The sequence below is a fragment of the Phascolarctos cinereus genome, unplaced genomic scaffold (genome assembly GCF_003287225.1).
Source record: "Phascolarctos cinereus isolate Bilbo 61053 unplaced genomic scaffold, phaCin_HiC Scaffold_9;HRSCAF=440, whole genome shotgun sequence".
Classification (NCBI taxonomy): domain Eukaryota; kingdom Metazoa; phylum Chordata; class Mammalia; order Diprotodontia; family Phascolarctidae; genus Phascolarctos; species Phascolarctos cinereus.
In genome coordinates this window covers 41379734-41399314 of record NW_027556402.1, presented here as the reverse complement: position 1 = coordinate 41399314, position 19581 = coordinate 41379734, and the positions used below count along the sequence as shown (strand labels likewise).

Here is a 19581-nt window from a genome sequence, read left to right as displayed (position 1 = left end):
GACTGTAAATCTAGTATGTACAATTTTCTATTCCTTTCAAACATATAATAAAGTTGTCATGCAACTTCTTTCTTTTTTTTCTCTTCTGTATTTGAAAGATGTAACAATGGTTTCTATATTCTTTTAAGCTGAGGAGTTAGGCAAGTAGATCTCTGAGTCTATCTCTCCACTTAGCACCCCCCCCAAAAAAAAAGTTTTAAGGGCCTTGGTTTGTGGCTTTCTTTTTAGTCACTTCTTAGTTCACTTTCATTTTGTGGGAGATGTTTTCTTTCAAACCAGGTCACAAATGATGGTAGGTGCCTGACTAATATAGCTTCCCACAGAATTATAGTGACCAGAAAAAAATGAGCAAAATTACTCTCTTTGCTCTGAGAAATTGTTGAAACAAAGAAATAAATTTCTGTTTTGGTTATGATGACTTTGGTTATGTAGACTTTTTGCTTTAGCAAATACTACAGTTTTAAATCTTTCTCTCCTCTTTGGTCATTCTCAAATGGTGCTACCTTTCCTCAGCACAGAATTCACACAATAGTGCACACAACTTATGAATTATGTTTATCAACAGCTTTATCACATCTGTTGATTTAAGAAACACAACAAGCCTTTTCTTTGCATCCCCTATGCTTAACACAGTATCTGGCACAGAGTAGATATTTAATAAATGCTAGTTGACTAATTGCTTAGTTTGATTCAAAGATATTGCACTTACCTCTTCAGGAGAGAAAAAGAAGCAAAGTGAATGAAATTGCTCAGAATTTCTACCCAAAAAAGATTTTAGTAGTGCAGGGTCCCACTTAGGACGTGTGCTAGATAAACTTTAGCCATACTGCCTTGGGTAAGGAGTATTGATGGAAGTCTTCTGTTCTAGCAGCCATTGCTCTGTTTCCACATCTCTGTCTCCTGCAATTCTTCCTACTTCTTCCTTCCACACAAAGTCATTTTCCTTCTTCCCTTATGGAGGGGAGGGTCAACTTCCCCAAAGCCACTGTGAGCTAAAAGTGCCAAGTACCAAAGTAGCCAAAAGAAATAGCAAATGTTACATTTGGGATGAATTGTCAAATACCTTGAGGGAGAAGATTGAAATAAGGTTGGAAAAGTGGATTGAAGGCAAATTGTGGAGAGCTTTGTATGTCAGCCTGAGATTGGACCATCATGTGTTTGTTGAACAAGGTTGAGTCACTAAAGATTTTGAAGTTATATATAGAGAAATGATCAGAATCTTGCACTTGGGGTAAAATTGATTAAAGTAGGGGGATACTTATTAGCAGGTTGTTGAAATACTGGGCATGGTTCCTAGTAGACATGGTAATTGAAATTTGAAGATAAATATGAAATGGATATATACATATGAATGGATGGATATACATGGATGAATTGGATAAATATGAAAAATAATGTGAAGATGAACCGAAACATTAGATGTATTGGATATATGGGCAGTAAAAAGAGAAGCCAAAATTTCTAAGGTTAGAAATACTCATGATTAGGACTGTTTCAATAGAAATCAGGAAATTAGGAAGAGGAAAGGTTTGGGGGAAGATATAAGTTGCATTTTGGACATGAATTTGATGTTCTAATGCAACATTTAAATAGAGCCATCTTGTAGATAATTGGGAATTTGGGTCTGGAGCTTAGGAGGGGCATTGGCAATAAACATTTGAAAGTTAACATGAATAAAAGTGATGTCTGAAACTGTCAGGAAGGCATGAGATCATCATGGGAAAGAGTGTAGAAAAATAAAAGGGAATAAAGAACAATGTCTTGGGAAACGCTGACATAGGAGGAAGAAGAGATGGTAAAAAGACAGAGAAGAATCAGAGAGGTAGGAGTGGGAAAAATAGTGTCATAAAAAACCAAGGAACAAAAGAAGAATTTGATAAGTGCTTAGTATGTGGTAGTCCCTGTGCTAAGTACTCACAAACATTACCTCATTTTATTCTTACAATAACTTTAAAAGGTAGTTAATATCCATGTCTGAGACTGTATTTGAATGTGGATTTTCCTGACTCCTGGGCAGCTCTCTATTCACAGTGCTATCTAGCCATTTCAAGGAAAGAGAGTGCAGTATAGGATTATGGGGTAAATGCATTTAGTGATAAAAATATAGATTGGAGCTGGAAGTTACCCTTGAAATCATCTGGTCCAACACCCTCTTTTTTCCTTATTTAAAAAAAAATTAACAAAGAAACTGAAAATCGGAGTTACACAGATAATAAGTGGCAGAGTCAGGACTCAAACTCAGGGCTCTGAGTTTAAATTCAGGGCTATTTTCATTACAATGTGTGGTTGACATTGAGCTCTTTTTCAGTTGTGTCCAACTCTTCGTAACTGAATTGGGAGTTTTCTTGGCAGAGATACTGGAGTGGTTTGCTATTTCCTTCTCCAGCTCATTTTACAGATGAGGAAACGAAGGCAAGCAGGATTAAGTGACTTGCCCAGGGTCACACAACTAGTAAGTGTCTGGGACCAGATTTGAACTTAGCAAGAAGTCTTCTTGCTTCCAGGCCCTGTACTCTATCCACTGTGCCAACCATCTGCCCTGATTTTACCCATGGGGAAAACAAAGTCCAGAATAATGAAATGTCTTTTTTAATATACTATACTGACTTTCAAAGAGACAAGTATGGACATACTAAGATTTGAATTCAGGATCTTTGTGGTTTGCAACAGTCCTTGAATGCCCATGAACCAGATTAAAATGGAATTGGGAAATATTTAACAGAACAAATAAAAATACAATAAAGCATTGATAAAATCAATATCTGTTTTCTAATTCAACATGAAGCTTCAGGGATCCTTATGTTTGGTTTAGTGACCCATTTCTATTTCAGTTTGACACCACTGGTCTAAAGTATCAAACGATGCAGAGTCATCAAAGAGAATGAGAACTAAGGGAAAACAAACAATGATATAAAATATTAGGTATAACATGTAGGAAGTCAATGCGACCTTCAAGATGACAGGATCAGTATAGTTGTAGAGAAGGCAGCCAGAATGCAAGAAGCTTAGGAATGAGTGAGTGATGAGGAAATGGAGGTTGTGCTAGCTCTTCAATAGTTTGTTGTTTTCAAGCACTTGCAGATGTTTTGTTTGTGCATGTTGTTTGAAATCCTGCCAAATTTCCTAAAGCTAGATTTAATTGGTCCTTAGTTTTGTGGCAAGTGAAGAATTTTTTAAAAATTAAGAAAATATGCTATTTTCATATTTAATATCCAAATAAGCAGAAATCTCAAATTTTCATCAGAAATGCAGTGCCAGAAACAATTTGTTTGTTTTATCAGTATTTTTCTGCTAACTTAATTCTTATTGATATCTTTTGTCTTTATATTACTTTTACTTCCAAGTATAAACCAACTCTTCTACTCTGGATAGCCATAACTTATAGTAAAGAGTAAAATAGAATTAAAGAAAAATAACCAACAAATTTAACCACATTTATATGTTCAGTAGACTCCATCTCTGTAATGAAGAGGTGATTTCTCGAATCTCACTTTTGGACCAAGCTTCATCATAATAATTTCACAGTATTCAGTTTTGATTTTTTTTTTACCATTTTTATTATTGTAAGTTGGTTTGTATGTTATTTTCTTGGTATACTTTGCATCAGTTCATATAAATTTTCCTATGCTTCACTGAATTCTTCATATTCATTGTTACTTACAATGCAATAATAGTCATATTCATGTAGCTCAGTTTTCTTAGTTATTCCCAAATAAATGGGGATCTACTTTGTTTCCAGTTTTGTTTTGCTATTAAAGTGTTGCTATAAATACATTAATGTAAATGGAACTTTCTTTTTATCATTATCCTCCTTTGAATACATGCCAAGATGCAGTATCTCTTGGCTTAAAGGCTATGGACATGTTACTTATAATTAATGGACATATTAAAGAATGGTTAGAGTAATCTACAACTCCACCGACATTACATTAATGTACCTTTTCTTCTAAAACCCTTCAGCATTGATTATTCCCAAATTTTGTCTTCTTTGCTAATTTGCTGGATGTGTGGATAGAGCAGAGTTGCACTGATTTGTTCTCTTTTATTATGAGTGATTTGGATTAATCTGTTTCTTAATTGTATGTAATTGTTTCTTGTACATAATTCTTTTGTGCTCTGTTAGAGAATTTAGTGTTCATATCCTTTCACCACTTTTCCATGTAGTATTGGCTGTTCTCATATATCTGTGTCAGTTCCCCATATATTATTTGGTGTCCCTCTCTGTCTCTGTCTGTCTGTCTCTCTGTCTCTCTGTTTCTCTGTCTCTCTGTCTCTCTCTCTCTCTCTGGAATGGAGTTGATTGTGTTTTACGGTATAACATGTTTGTCTAAATCTAATTTATGCCAAACTGCTTTGAAATTTCCCCCACAATTCTTGTCAGATATGGAATTCTTTCCCAAATTACTTATTTTTGGGGGTTCGTCAAATCCTTGTCATTGAGTTTCATTGATTCCTATTATTCCTTATCTGGTCTGTTCCTATGATAAACTTCAATTTTTTAAAAACTAGTACCAGATAATTTTGATGATTATTGCTTTAAATTATAATTTGAGGTCTGGAAAGGATATTCCCTTCATGAATGAATGAATGAATGAAAAAGAAATTATTAAGTGCTTACTATGTGCAAAACATTATTTTATCTATTTTTTAAATATTTATTTTATTCTGAACTTATGAAATAAAACAAATATTTCCATAACATAGAAGAGAAAAAAGATGATTGTACATGTAACTGCAAATCTCTTATGTACAACTTGCTCTTCCTTTTAAATATATAACAAAGTTATCATGTCACTTTCTTCCCCCCCCTCCTTTTTTTTCTTTCTTCTCTCTCTTCTCCCTTCCCTTTTCTGCCCTAGAATTGGTTAGATTCAGATGGGCTGAAAGTGCTGCTGTTTCTAGAAAACTTGGTATTATGTACTCATTAATGGCTTAGTTGGTAGTGGGCTGCTTCTAGATAAAAGATTGCTCCCCTTGAAAATAGTTTGGGGAACAGGCTGGAATCAGGGCTAGTGGTCTGGATGAACTTCTGCTCCCAGGGATTTGGGGTTCAGGATCCTGGACCTGCCTCTACCAGGATTTGAGGGGAAGTGGTGGTTAAGGTGATTTGACTTTCCCTGCAAATGCTGCTTGCGTCTCTCCCTCTGCCTCCCTCTCTCCCCAGCTTCAGCTGGCTAATTTGCCTGCTCCATTGTGAGTTGCTGATTACACTTCATGGTGGTGGTGGAGATGGCTGCATTATTCTAGGCAACAGTTGCTCTCACTGATGATGGCTGTGGAAAGCAGGCTTGAGGTAGGGCCAATGGTCTAGGAGACTTTGCCTTTGGAGACTCATGCTCAGGGGCACCCTGGTGGTACAGTGAATAGGGTGCTGAGCCTGGAGTCACGAAGACCTGATTTCAAATGTGGTCCCAGATGCTTTCTAGCTATGTGACCCTGGGCGAGTAACTTAACTGTTATCTGCCTCAATTTCTCCATATGTAAAATGGGGATGATGATAGCTCCTACTTCCTAGAGTTCTTTTGAGTATAAAATGAGAAAATATTTTGAAAGTATTTTGTAAATTATCAAGTGATATATGAATGTTAGTTATCATTATTACTATTATTGTTAGTGTCTTCCCCAAAGTCAGAGGGGGAGGTGGTGGTACAAATATTTTGCACAACTTGTCACATCCTGTCTCTCCTTTGGGGAGAAAGTCATTCCTATTTTTTCTCAATATCAGCCTTCTAGATCTTTTGTTCCTCTAAGTGAGTATTTTTAAAAAAGATTTGTCCAGTTCTTTAGAATGTGGCCATGTTGATGTGATTGAGCTGTCATGCCAAATCTGTAAATGAATGGATAAGATCGTCTTTTTAAATAATATTGATGTGACCCATTCGTAAACTTGGGTTTGTTGTTCAGTCATTTTGCAGTCGTGTCCAACGCTTTGTGACCCTCCTTTTTTTTGGCAAAGATATTGGAGTGGTTTGCCATCTCCTTCTCCAGCTCATTTTACAGATGAGGAAAGTGAGGCAACCAGGTTAAGTGACATGCTCAGGATCACACAGCTAATAAGTGTCTGAGGCGAGATTTGAATATGTGAAGATGAGTCTTCCTGATTCTAAACCCAGTGCTCTATCTACTGTGCCACCTCGCTGCCCCCAAATATAGAATAGCTCCCAATTATTTAAATCATTCTTTACTTCTTTAAGAAGTGTTTTAGGGGCAGCGACGTGGCACAATTGTTAGAGCCCCAGCCCTGGATTCAGGAAGACCTGAGTTCAAATCCAGCCTCAGACACTTGACACTTACTAACTGTGTGACCCTGGGCAAGTCCCTTCACCCCATTGCCTCACCAAAAGAAATTAAAAAAGTATTTTATAACTGTCTGTATTGATCTTGAGTGTCCCTTAATAGAGTACCTCTAGGTACTTTATGCATTTTGTACTTATTTTGAATGGAATTTCCCTTTCTGTTACTGCCTCCTAGATGTTTTTTAAAAAGTGTCATGTCATAAAAATGTTGATTTTTTAGTGTTTATTTTGCATTTAACTACTTAACTAAAACTATCAATTATTTAATTAATTCCTTTAGTTGCTTCTCTAGAATTTTCCCAGTCAGTCATAATGTCATAAGCAAATAGGCATAATTTTGTTTCCTTTCTGGCTATGTTATGCTTTTAATTCCCTTCTCTTGTTTTATTGCTGTTGCCAACATAAATAAAATTCTTTCATATAACTGCAGGGACTATATGACTACCAGTAGTTCTTAGTGAAAAATATTGATTCATAATTTTTGAAGTTACTATTTTCATTATTTACTTTTTCATTCCTTTGTTGTTCTGTGGACAATAGTCCACACTTGTGACTTCACCTATATGGGGAACTCCTGGAATAGGAACATCTTCCTTTGAGGCAACGAGGTTGTATAATGGAGAGAGCACTTAGCCTAGATTCAGGAATATCTGAGTTCAAATCTGGCTTGAGGCACTTGGTAGCTGTGTGACCTTACTTATCCTCTTTTCTTCAGATTCCTTAACTGTAAAATGGGGACAGTAACAGTATTTGCCTCGTAAGGTTCTGGGAGGCTCAAATGAGATGATTTTTATGAAGTACTTAGCACAGTGCCTAGTACCATATAAATGCTCATTCCCTTCATATCCTACAAGCAGCTCATTTTGAACCTATAGTAGTATAGAGTGGCTTGGAACTTAGAAAAGTTTAAGTGTCAGTTGGTTTGTAGTTAGAACCTAAACTTTGGTCATTCTAATTCTGAGGCTGACCCTCTAACCAATATATTATACTGCTACTCACTTTTTCCTTTTGGAAAGGAGATGGGCTGGACCTGTGATTTCATTGGTCCCTGGATTCATCAGGGAAATCTAACTAAAGACACTTTCTCTACTACTGCAAATCACCACTTACAATCTTAGCACATTGCTTGGAATGTTAATAATTGAAGTGACTACCACAAGGTCTGAAGCAGGACTCACACTTAAGACTTCCTCAATTGGTGGCCCGCTCTCTAGCATCTACCTCACTCTACCTCTTGGATGTTCTTTCATATATGAAGTGTTTAATACACAAATTTACCTATTTACTCTAGGTTTCCTGAATCTCTTTTTCTTTTCCCTCAAGGGCCCACATTGGTTTGTTGTATGACCAACCTTCCATCTTGTCATTAACTTTTTCCTGAGTTATTAAACTGAAGTTTATATTCTTCAAAGCCATTGTTCATTATTTTAAACTTTCATATTTTTCCAAGGTTTTTTTTTATCCCTCACCTGAGCAAACCATCACTTACTTCCCTATTCATTTTCCTTTAATAATTCCTCCAAATAAAATGATCTATTTATTTCATACTCTCATGTTGATTATAAAGGAGTGCAAAATAAAAAAAAGAATTTAAAAGAAAATTCATAGACATTTCATAATCACTTGGGTTCATAATAATTCCTTTGGCATACTGACAGCAGTTTACTAACTTTGTTTTTGTTTCTGCTTAAATGAGCATTATATTCCACAGTTGATCTGTGAATATGATTTTCATCAACAGTTAACCATTCATGTTTGAATTGATAGTGGTTAAGATATATGAAGGCAACTCAAAAGAATTTATATAGATATTTTAATGCAAAATTTGGTTTTAATAAAATACTAAATATAGAAAGGGCAGTTAGCTCACACAGTGGATAGAATGCTGGGCTTGGAGTCAGCAAGACTTGTGTTCAAATGTGGCCCCAGATTCTTACTAGCTGTGTGATCCTGGGCCAATCACTTAACTCTATTTGCCTCAGTTTCCTTATCTGTAGAATGAGCTGGAGAAGGAAATGACAAACCACTCCAGTATCTTTGCCAAGAAAGTCATGGAGTGTTGGACATGACTGAAATTATTGAATAACAACAAAATATAAAATATTATAGGGTTGAGTTTCATGATATTTGGGCACTTCTATATTTAAATTTAAAAACCACTTATTTCTATCCCTTCTGGTGAAGGTTAGAATGTTAACATAACTAAACATTAAAGAACTTGATAATACACAAATGGAATAGTCAAGTTTTGAATACCACTTGACGCCCTCTGCAGGTCTTCCTTAATTCCATCTCCTATATAGAATTTCCTAGATCTTGAAGTTTTTGCTTCTTCAGGAAGTTCTGTAAAATCTGCAGAAACAGTTTAGATTCCATTTAATTTTCAGATTTCCTTTCCTTTGTGATGCATGAGCATCTAGTTAAGATTTTGTGAGGCCAAGGGTATCACTATTGGGAAGGGCTTTGCTTTTTTTTTTTTTTGAGGCAATCGGGGTTAAGTGACTTGCCCAGGGTCACATAGTTAGTAAGTATCAAGTGTCTGAAGCCAAATTTGAACTCAGGTCCTCCTGATTCCAAGGCCAGAGTTCTATCCATTGCACCACCTAGCTGTCTCAAGTCTTTGCTTTTTAACAATATGAAGTAAGAATTCCTGAAGTCAGGATCCAAAACACACTTAGGGGGGAAAGACCCCCAGGCACAGTGTCTGAAATGTATTGAACCTTAATAGAATCAATGTTGTGATGACAAAGGTCTTGTTTTAAAAGTCCATTCCAGTTTGCCACAATGCCTACTGCCTAAGATTGTTAGGGAATATGAAACACCCAGACAATATGTTGGCAAAACCCCCAATTTCTGATATCCTTTGTAGTAAAATAAGTATCTTGATCAGCTGTGGTAAAGTTTTCATAGGGAAGAATGACGTATTCTGTATAGACTTAGATAGTGCCTAACTTGATAGCAGGCTTAACTGGAGCAACAATTCTACATATTGAATAGATAACAACTTTAATAAAGCAAATTTCTTGCCCTGTAATTGAAGAAGAGGGCTAGCATGATCAGTATTCAATTTAGAGGCAGGTTGAGAGCGACATGGAATCATGTTACACTGATCTTCCAAAAGTAGATGTTCTAATTGGCACTAGAAGAGTCATTGAGCAGCAGTACCTATATCATTCTTGGTTAAGATGATCATATGACAGTGACTGCTACATAGTATCCCGACTCCCATATCAATATTCGTGATGGACCCAATACATAATCTCCATTCCATGCCATTTTCTAAAGTCATTAACCTGGTTATTCAGTGCAGGAAAGGCTACATGATGCCTCTGATGGGCACTAACATTCTGCATAAGCACTGATAGTGAGCAGTGAGAGGCATTAGCAAATTTCCTACGTTATTTCTGACCCGAAAGTGGAGAGCTTTTAATTGTCCAGTTCTATTCTCTCCAGTCTCCATGCTCCAGCCCTGTAATCAGTGTAAATAAACATTTGTCTGCTCTGTCCTTTAAGACTCTCAAACACTAACAAAGCAACTAATTTATTGGGCCATTGGGATGGTTTGCCAGGACCCTCATTCTATAGGATATCCTCCATTACTTGATTAATAGCAGCCAAGGTCCACTTGTGTGTACATTATTCCCAGAGGGCAGAATCATCTGTAAAGCAAGCAAAACACCATTTATTAAGGGCAAAATCATTGTATCAGGGACACCATTGGACATTGGGGGAGCTAAAGCTTTGGAATGAGTCCTAAAGACAGGAACACTTGAGAGGCCATGGCAAACATAATCTTGACTGTACAATTTCCATTAAACAATTGAAGCTTTCTATGCCTTAACTATTTTATTTGAGGCCTTATCTTGTATGAGTTTTTATTATAAATCATAATGGACAAAGGTTATAGTATGATCTTTCATCCATTTCATATTTTTAGGACCCAATAATATTCAAGCAACTGTTTTTCAAATGTGGTGTAATGAGTGTCAGTCAGATAGGTGGCACAGTGGATAGAATGCTTGGCCTGGAGTCAGGAAGGTTCATCTTCTTGAGTTCAAAGCTGGCTTCAGATATTTACTAGCTATGTGACCTAGGCAAGTCACTTATCCTTATCTGCCTTAGTTTCCTCATCTGTAAAATAAGCTGGAGAAAGAAATGGCAAAACCACTCCAATATGTTGCCATGAAAACCCCAAAAGCAATCATGAAGAGTCAGACACAACTGAAAATGACTAAACAACAAAATTATTTAGATCTGTATTTGTGTGGTTAGTGTTTTGTAACGGTGTTCATATAGATCCTCTGTCAATTTGAGCAGGTAGAGTTGCAAGTATTTTATGCAATTTGTACTTTTTAAAATGATATTTCTCATTCTTTGTGTTTCTTCTGGATTAAGTTGGTAATATACAAAAATGCTGATGATTTGTGTGGGTTTATTTTATGTCCTGTACTTTTCTAAAAATTTTTAGTTGAGTCTCTAGAGTTCGCTAAGTCAAGTACCACATTATCTATAAAAATGGATAATTTTGATTCATTTTTGCCTGTGCTTACTTCTTCAGTTTCTTTTTTATTGTTTTATTGCTATAGCTAGAATATAGTATGTACCAAGCACTGTACTAAGCATATTTTACAAATATTACCTCTTTTGTTCCTCAAAAACCCCTGCAAAATAGGCATATTATTAACCCCATTGGACAATTGAGAAAACTGAGGGAAATGCAGATTATGTGACTTGTTCAGGGGTACATAAGTAATAAGTGTCTGAGGCTGAATTTGAACTCAGGTCCCTTGATTTTAGGCACCATGCTCTATCTACTGCACTATCAATACTGTATTCGATGATAATGGTAATAATGGACATCCTTGCTTTATATATATCTTATTGGAAAGACAACTTATAATGATAACATAATTCTGGCTCTTGGTTTTACATGAATAATATTTATTTTAAGGAAACCTCATTTTTTTCCTGTTTTGTAATAATTAAAAAAAAAACCAGGAATCTGTATTGTATCTCTTCAAAACTTCTTTTTGCATTGATATAACAATAAGATTTTTTTTTTGTTAATATGGTCAATAGCATTTGCAGGTTTTCTAATATTGAACCAGCCCTGAATTTCTGGTATAAATTCAGCCTGACCATAGAGTTGCTTTCTGTGATGTTTCTGTAGTTTTCTTGTTAATGTTTTACTAAAAAATTTTACACAAATATTAAAAAGGGATATTGATTATAGTTTTTAATCTCTATGTGACTCCTTGTGGTTTAAGTATCTTGGCCATATTTATGTCATAGAATGAATATTGCAGGACCTCTTCTTTTCCTGTTTTTTTCCCCTAGATATGTCATGTAGTATTGGAATCAATTCTTCTTTAAACAATTGGTAAAATTTGCTTGTAAATCCATCTAGTCCTAGGGTATTTTCTTTGGAAGTTCACTTATGGCTTGTTGAATTTCTTTTTCTAATGTATGATTATTTAAATCCTCTTCCCTGTTAATATTTGTTAAGATACTTTATATTTTTCTATATTAAGCTGTTTCATTTAGATTGTAGTTGGGTGAAGTAGCAGCAAGGTTTTGGGGTGCTGGGATCCTGAGAATGCCAAGGTAGAGTTGCCTAGAATGAATTCACACACTCAAGGTTTCTCTTAATCAAATGGAAAAGAGTTTATCATGATGCTTTAGCAAAAGTGGGTAAGGATCCTTATTGGGAACCCGCTAGAGACTGAGGGTGGGGCTGGGGGTTTTTTAGAAAAGGAGCATGGGAAAGGAATACCAGGGATACTTATTAGGTAATCTAAGGGTCCACGAGTCTTTAGGAAGTATGGATGGGAAAGTCTAGGAAGTATACCAGACATTGAGGGAGTTGTCAGAGGCGCATGGACCTTGGGGATCTGGAGGGAGAAAGAGTCCTTGGACCAGCCAGAGACAAAAATCCTTGGGCCAAGCACTCCTCTGTCTGTTCTGAAAAGAGAATGTGTTCTACAACAAGAGAAGACAGGGGCCTACTGAGAAATTGGGAGGCTTCCAGAGACATGATCTTAGGGCTGGGCCCTGAATACCCCATCAGTAGTTTCTAGTAATTTATTTTCTCTTTCATTTGGCATGTTGGTAATTTAAAAAAAAATCAAAACAACCAATGGATTATCTGTTTATCTTTTTTCCTCAGAAAGGCAGCATCTAATTTTCATTTACAATTCAATGTTTTTTTTTTCTTTCAGTTTTGTTGATCTTTCCTTTGATTTTCAGGATTCCTATTTTGGTGTTTATTTAGGACTGAATCCCTGTTCTGTTCCTGCTATTAAATCTACAAAGATACAGTGTTCTTATGAACCTGTTCCACACTTAGTCCATAGTTTGGGCCCACTGTATCATCACTCCTCTCTGGCACCCTAGGAGCAGGTCCCCTCTTGAAAGAGATAGTAAGTGACAGAGCTTTCAAATGGCCCTTATTCCTCCATGGAGCATTAGTTCAGATATGCATTAGGAACTTTTCCTTCCCCAGTGCTTCTTGTACTTTTGCCTAGTCTCAGTCCTGAACAGCAGAATGCTCTGTACATGTGCCCTTAGCCAGATCCAGTCTCCAGTGTCTGTAGACCTCTCTGTCTTCCAAAGCTGCCTTGTGAGGGGAAAAAAGATCCACTGTGACATTTTTCTTATATATCTCAATCAGAATTTGGTCCAGTATGTTTTCTGAATTTTTTGTGGTGGAAGTGTTGTGTGAGAATTAGGCTGTATTTCTTCCTCTTAGTCTGCCATCTTGACTCCATCTCTTTCCAAGTTAAACTAGGTTTAGCATATGGACTCCAGTTTCCCTGAAGTCTTGAAGTTAAAATAACCAGAGCCTTGGTGAAACAGTGGTTTTTGCCAAAGGGCCATATGTTCCAATTGTCCTTCAAATCTGTGTACAAAGGATTGGGTGATTACAAACAACTAGGTGGAACAGGAGACCAGGAAACTAGGGGAACAGGGAATAGGGCATATAGGACATCGATATCTAGAGATGTCTTAAATTTTGGCTCAGAAAAAAGAACCCTTATTACTCTGTGCTCAGATGTTCTAATAAAATTATATTAATACCTCCATTGTAAAAGCATTAATTTTCAAGGAATCCTTTTCTTTAATGAATTTACGTACCTCTTTTTCATTTGGACAACTCTGCATTGTAAGGAGTTCCCTTCAGTGAATTTTTGTGCCTCTTTTACTATTTGGTCTATTCTGTTTTTTAAAGTGTTATTTTCTTCAGTATTTTTTGTGCCCAAGCCGTTGATTCTTTTTTTTCCCCACAATTTTCTTGCATCACTCTCATTTCTTTTCATTTTTAGTTGTCTTGGGACAGAAAATTGTTTCACCCCATCCTTCTGTTGGTTTTTTTGCTCCAGAATTTGTTTTGAGAAATTAATGTTGTTTGGAGGGGAATTTGAAAGAGCTCAGGTGAGTCCTTGCTTTTACTTAGCTCTGCCTCCCTGCCTCTTGTTCTAAGAGATGTGAACATTTTTCATTTGTATTTTCTCAAAATTTGATGACTGCCCCCTTTTTTGTTCATATTTCTTCATTTTTGAAAAAAAATTGAAAAAATGATTCATTTTTTTTTACTCAATATGATTTTTGGCTCACATTTCCTCTCCCCCCCCATTTTCAGTCTTTTGTCTTTGTTTTAATATTTGTCTCATAGAATCACAACCTTCTATTTAGTCCATTCTAATTTTCAGGGATTTTTGTTGTCATTGTTATTGTTGTTATTCCTTTAACAAGGTTTTATACTTCTTGTGTCAAATTAATTCCCTTTTCTATTCTTCCATATCTGTCATTTATTTTCCAAATTTCTCCCTCTGATACCGTTATTTTATTGAGAAAAAAAATTTTTTTAAACTCTCTTTTAAAAACAATCTTGTCATATCTCTTCCAGAAATTCTAACTGAATTACATCTAAGTAGTGTGTGTATATGTTTATTTTGGGTGGGGAGAAGTAGAGCTTTGCCTGTGGATGTTTGAGTTATTTTCCTCTGGATTTATGTTTTGAGTGTCCTTGTCACCACCATTGCTTTTTATGGCAGGATTTGATTTTTTTTTTTGTTTTCCCATCCTTCAAAGTCTATCTCTGACTTGGATCTTGATGCTAGGGCTAAGCTCTGTCTACTTTTGGAAGGAAGGTCTGGGATGATCTTGTTGTTGCTTTATTGAGATACTGAGAGTTGTGTTATTTGAGGATCTCTGGGACCATTGGACCATTCAGGTTAAAGCTTTTCGTATTCCCAAAGTACTCTGATCCGGGCAAAGTATGATCGCTGATGCCCTGGTCCAAGCTCTGCAAGTACTTGAACTGGGTTTGGGTCTGAACAGCAGTAGACAGCTGCTGGGTTCAGTTACTATCAACCAGCTAAGAAGCCCTGATCGTTTAAAGTGAGAGAACTACAGGTTGCCCTTTGTTCTGGGATTCTTGCCCTGGTTACACCTTTTTTTTTAAAAACAGACTTTAGATTAACTTAGCATTTAGAATCCATACTCTGCTCTTTGGATCTTAAGCCATACTGTTATAGGCCACACCTAAAACAGGCTCAACGTTAAAAAAAAATTGCAATCAGCAGTCATGGGCCACATGAAAAAATAGCTTTCTACTTAAGAATTAAAGGAACAAAGTTAAAAACAATACAAAGTATTTCTCATCCTCAGTGGTACTTAATATGTGTGCTACTTATTTCACATTGTGCATAGTACTTATTGTCTTTAACATCATTTCAGATTTAGAATAGTCTTGGGCTGTAACTTCTCTCTTTCTGAGCATATGTCCTGTTTTCTCAAACTTGGACATGTTTCCTTGAAGGTCTGGACTGTATCATTATAACTTCCAAATCAAAACCCCAAACTTACAATTCTGTTAGTAATTAACCAAATTATAAAAAAGTGTCTATCCCATATGTGCTCTGGCCTTGGCATTATGCTGCAGATGTAGGATGTGTGGTGACTACTCTTGGACAGCATATAGAGTGTTTGGTAGGACAAGGCTTCTGTGGACTCCATTCCCAGGTTAATAAATCAGGTTCTGTCTGTTATTGTCATAAGACTGGAGGAGCAGGCATGCTCAAAGTCAGTCAAATCCTGAGGCCAAGAATGCATTTGCCAGTTTATCACCTGAAATAATCTCTACTTTTTATCAGTTTCCACTGAAAGAAAAAAAAAGAATTAGATTTCACTTAGTGATTTGGTCTTATAGGAATTTACTTATTTAATAGATATAGCTTAACACAACACTAGGAGCTACATTAATTAATTTAATCATTTGACTGCACCTGTCCTAATGGGCAAAACAGATTGGTTAAAACTAGACATTTTGCTAAAATATTTCATCAAGATAGTTGAATTTAATTCAACAAATGTTTGTTAAGGCAGCATGTGTAAGTTACAGTGCTGTTTTTGCAGTAGGATTTTTTTTTTCATGTTCCATAAAATGCACTTTGATGTAAAGGGCCCTCCGAGGCAAAAGATAGGAGGTTGTCTCTAAAATTTATGGTATATTTCTTTCCTATATTGCTTTATTAATGTGATGACTGCCCATCAGCTGGGAGAGTTATTGTAAAAAAAAAAGTCTGCTATAGAGGAAGAAATGTCAGACATTGAATAATAGCAAAAATAAACAATATAGAAAATTCAAGAGGGATGGATGACCTTTAGCAAAACTAGCAGCTGCACATGGTTTAGGTCTACCCTGAATCAGTGAAAAGCTGGAGTCTCTGCAGGAACACAGAGTGAGGGCAGAGGGGTGAGAAGTGCCCTGTTGGTTTAGTTTAACTCTTATAATTTTATAATTCAATAGGCCAGAGAGCTATGAAATGAGGGTCCTAGAAGTTCAGTTCAGTAGGTTAACGACAAAAACAATCCCAGCACATTTACAAGAAAATATAGCTCTGGTCAATTCTGTTAATTTGAAAAGAGTGATCTTTTAGTTTTGTCCCAAGAGGGTATTAAAGCTGATGGGATTGAGTTACTGATTGTTTTTACTATAAGCATGCTGAAGTCACATTTCTGTTTTATTTTGACAAGTGAACCGAGTACTAATATTATTGAGGGGTAGTTCCATTTTAATGAGCCCTTGGAAGAGTTTTTTTTTTAAGTGACCAAAAGTACTTTTTGAGATGTCTATTGAGACTAAAACACAGTTAACATCTATAGCTGATACAGCCCTTTTTAAAACTAGTGCTTGATTCAGCAGAATCCATAAACATAGTGAATACAGGTACTTTAGAGTTTCTGTTAGCCCTATAATCAAGAGTAACAAGATAGCAACAAGAGAATGTGTTAACCAGCTATCACAGGTAAGAACTCTCGAAGTGTGGGGTTCAGTAGGGCTGGGGAACTTAAAAGATTCTGACTTCTTCCAAAGCGCTCTTCATTCTAAGTTCCAAGTCTGTGAGACAGAAGAATCAAGATGGTCTGAAGAAACCCTTCACGATGCTGATGTTCATTTATACTCAGCAATGTCAACACTACCTTGCCATGTTTTGATGTTTTCCTTCATTTTTTATTACTTTACTACCCTTTGCTTTATTGCTATGCAGAACAACTGTAGCTGACATCAATTGACTTAAATTATACTAATATGTGAGTATTTAGTGGATTCATTTATTCTGTAAAAATTAAGTCATGGGATGGAGAAAATATTACATTTTCCTCACGTCTTGCCAAAAGCACTTGAACAAAGCTGATGATGACAGAAAATTACACCCATGTGTGAATGATCTATTTTTTTTCTCAGAGTCACAGAATTTCAGAGTTGTAAGGATCTCAGTTACCACTTAGTCTGATCCATACCTGACAATGAATTTTCTCTATACCATATCTAATGATTGGTAGAGAAACTCCAATAAAGAAGAGCCCGTTGGTTCCTGATAAAGATCTGAATATGGTGTGTGTAGGTATGTATGTGTGTGCACATGTGTACATATGCTTATCTTCTGATTCCAAAATCTAGTGCTTGTTACACTTATCCACAGTGCCTCTCTGAAAGCACAGACACTTATTTCAACATAACTTCATTTGCCTTAACAAGGGAAAAGATTCCGCCATGACAACACTTTATACTTTCTTCTTCCTTTTATATCTACTGCTATTATCTTAGCACAGACCCTCCTAACCTTGCACTTGTACTGTTGTAGTAACCTCCCAAAATGTCTTCTTGCTTCTACCAATGAAAATGTGGTGGTGTTGTTTTTGCATCATTGTATCTGTATGTGATTATTAGGATATATGTTCTTTACAATTTTTGTGGCAAAATAATTGGGAGGCAGCATGGGGTTGAATAGTCAGGAAGACATGGGTTGAATTCCTGTATCTGACATGCAATTGTTGTCTGACCTGGTCAAATCCTCTCAGAGTTCCACCTTTAACAAGTTGTCTATCTCCATTGTTGGAGGGAATCTTCACATGAGATGTTCTGTGGGTTGATAAAATCATCTCAAAGCAACAAGAAATATTAAAAAACAATACCTGTCATTTAGAGCCATCTTCCAAAATCATCAATTTATTTCCAGATATAATAACATCACTACAAAATTCTGAAAGTCAAATAATTTCTAACACTTATAAAATATCATTTGACATCTACTTTGCCTATAAGTATGTGGCCATTAGAAAATTCATAGGTTAACATTTTTAGATTCTTCTGAGTTAGTTAGATAGAAATTATTCTATAGATCTTTATGCGTGAAATGTTTTAATAACTTCCCAATGCAGTGGAAGTATTAAAGGATACTTATACTTCCTTAAGCTGGCATAGTTACCACATGAGACAGAATAATTTTAAATGAGCTATTATTATTTTGTAATGTTTCCAAAATATAGTTTAAACATATGTTTTAACTAGAGCTATTTGACTTCCTAATAGTTTCTTATTAGTAGCTGTTTTAACATAGACTTTATTAATCCTTAGAAATGGGATAGAACATAATTTTAAATATATCTTTACAAAGGTGTACAACATATTTTTTTTTGGGAAATACTACCAGATGTGAACCAGTTGAAATGTTAATATATTTATGCATGTGTATACATACATTATATACTATATTCAATGATATGATTATTTTCTCATTCATTGAAATTCCATCAGAAAAGTCCTAAAGAGGTTTTTAAAAGTATTTTTCCCAATTTAGGGGCTTTAGCAACCAATTCCAACCTAGATAGCTTTCCTATGGAGCAAGAGAGAGGTAGCTGTGAAGTAGGTATCTTAGGCTTTCTCATTCCCTAGACTCATTCCTAGACCTCAGCTTGTATTAGATGCAGACATTGTGCCTTAAGTCAATTTGGAGACAACAAACTGAGAGCTGAAGAACCTCTCTCTGGATGGATGAAATTATTTGGCCAAGTTTTTCTTCATAGAACCACTCCATGGTCCCTTGGACAGACCAGTTAGTATAAACACCAAAAATCACTGAAAGAAAAATCTAAGACATAAGTCTTTAAAACTCACAGACAATATCATGGAACTGAGGACTGTGACATCCAGAATAAGAAGTCGCCATATTTAGGAATGGAGCTTGCAAGAATTTTCAAGTAGATTGGGGCAAAAAATTTGAATTCCCCATTTGAAGACTAGTCTTGAATAGGATAAGCATTTCATTGGAAAATCTTAAAAATGAAAGTCAAAATATTTACAGTAACCTAAGAGATTAGCAAAGGAAGATCATGCTTTGGGAAGTCTGGGGAATATATGCACTTATATTTGTATATATAGATTCATACGTATATTCACATATGTCTGTATATACACTGTATATGCATATATACCTGTATATATGCATACATAAATATATAGGCAAGCACAAATTAATTGGGGGAAAGCATGTTTAAATAACAATATATTCACATATAGACACATTTTAATTAAAGGAAATAGATGTATGTCACTATCTCTCTATCTACCTATCTATATATTTGAAGATAAGAAAAGACCTGATTATTATATTAGGCTTAAGTTTTATTAACTCCCAGGAACAACTTGGCAATCTGTGACTAAAAGGAACCATGCAACTCTATATTAGAGGCATCCAGGTATTACAGTGGATAAGAGCTCAAGACCCAAACGAAGTTAGGAAGACCTGAGTTCAAATCTGGCCTCAGCTATTTACAAGCCATGTGACCCTGTGTAAGACATTTATTCTCTCTGTACCTCATTTCTCTTAAATATAAAATGGGGATAAAAATTGCATCTGTCTCCCAGGATTGTTATGGGAATAGAATGAGACAATATTTGTAAAGCACTTTGTAAACCTTAAAGCTCTTTATAAATACT

The 19581-nt window shown here is 35.7% G+C and overlaps 1 protein-coding gene across 2 annotated transcripts in view; it reads left to right on the top strand.

Annotated features, from left to right (window-relative positions):
- Window positions 1–19581, top strand: part of GRID2 (glutamate ionotropic receptor delta type subunit 2) — a 1695829-nt gene that overhangs the window by 15806 nt on the left and 1660442 nt on the right. The window lies entirely within an intron of this gene.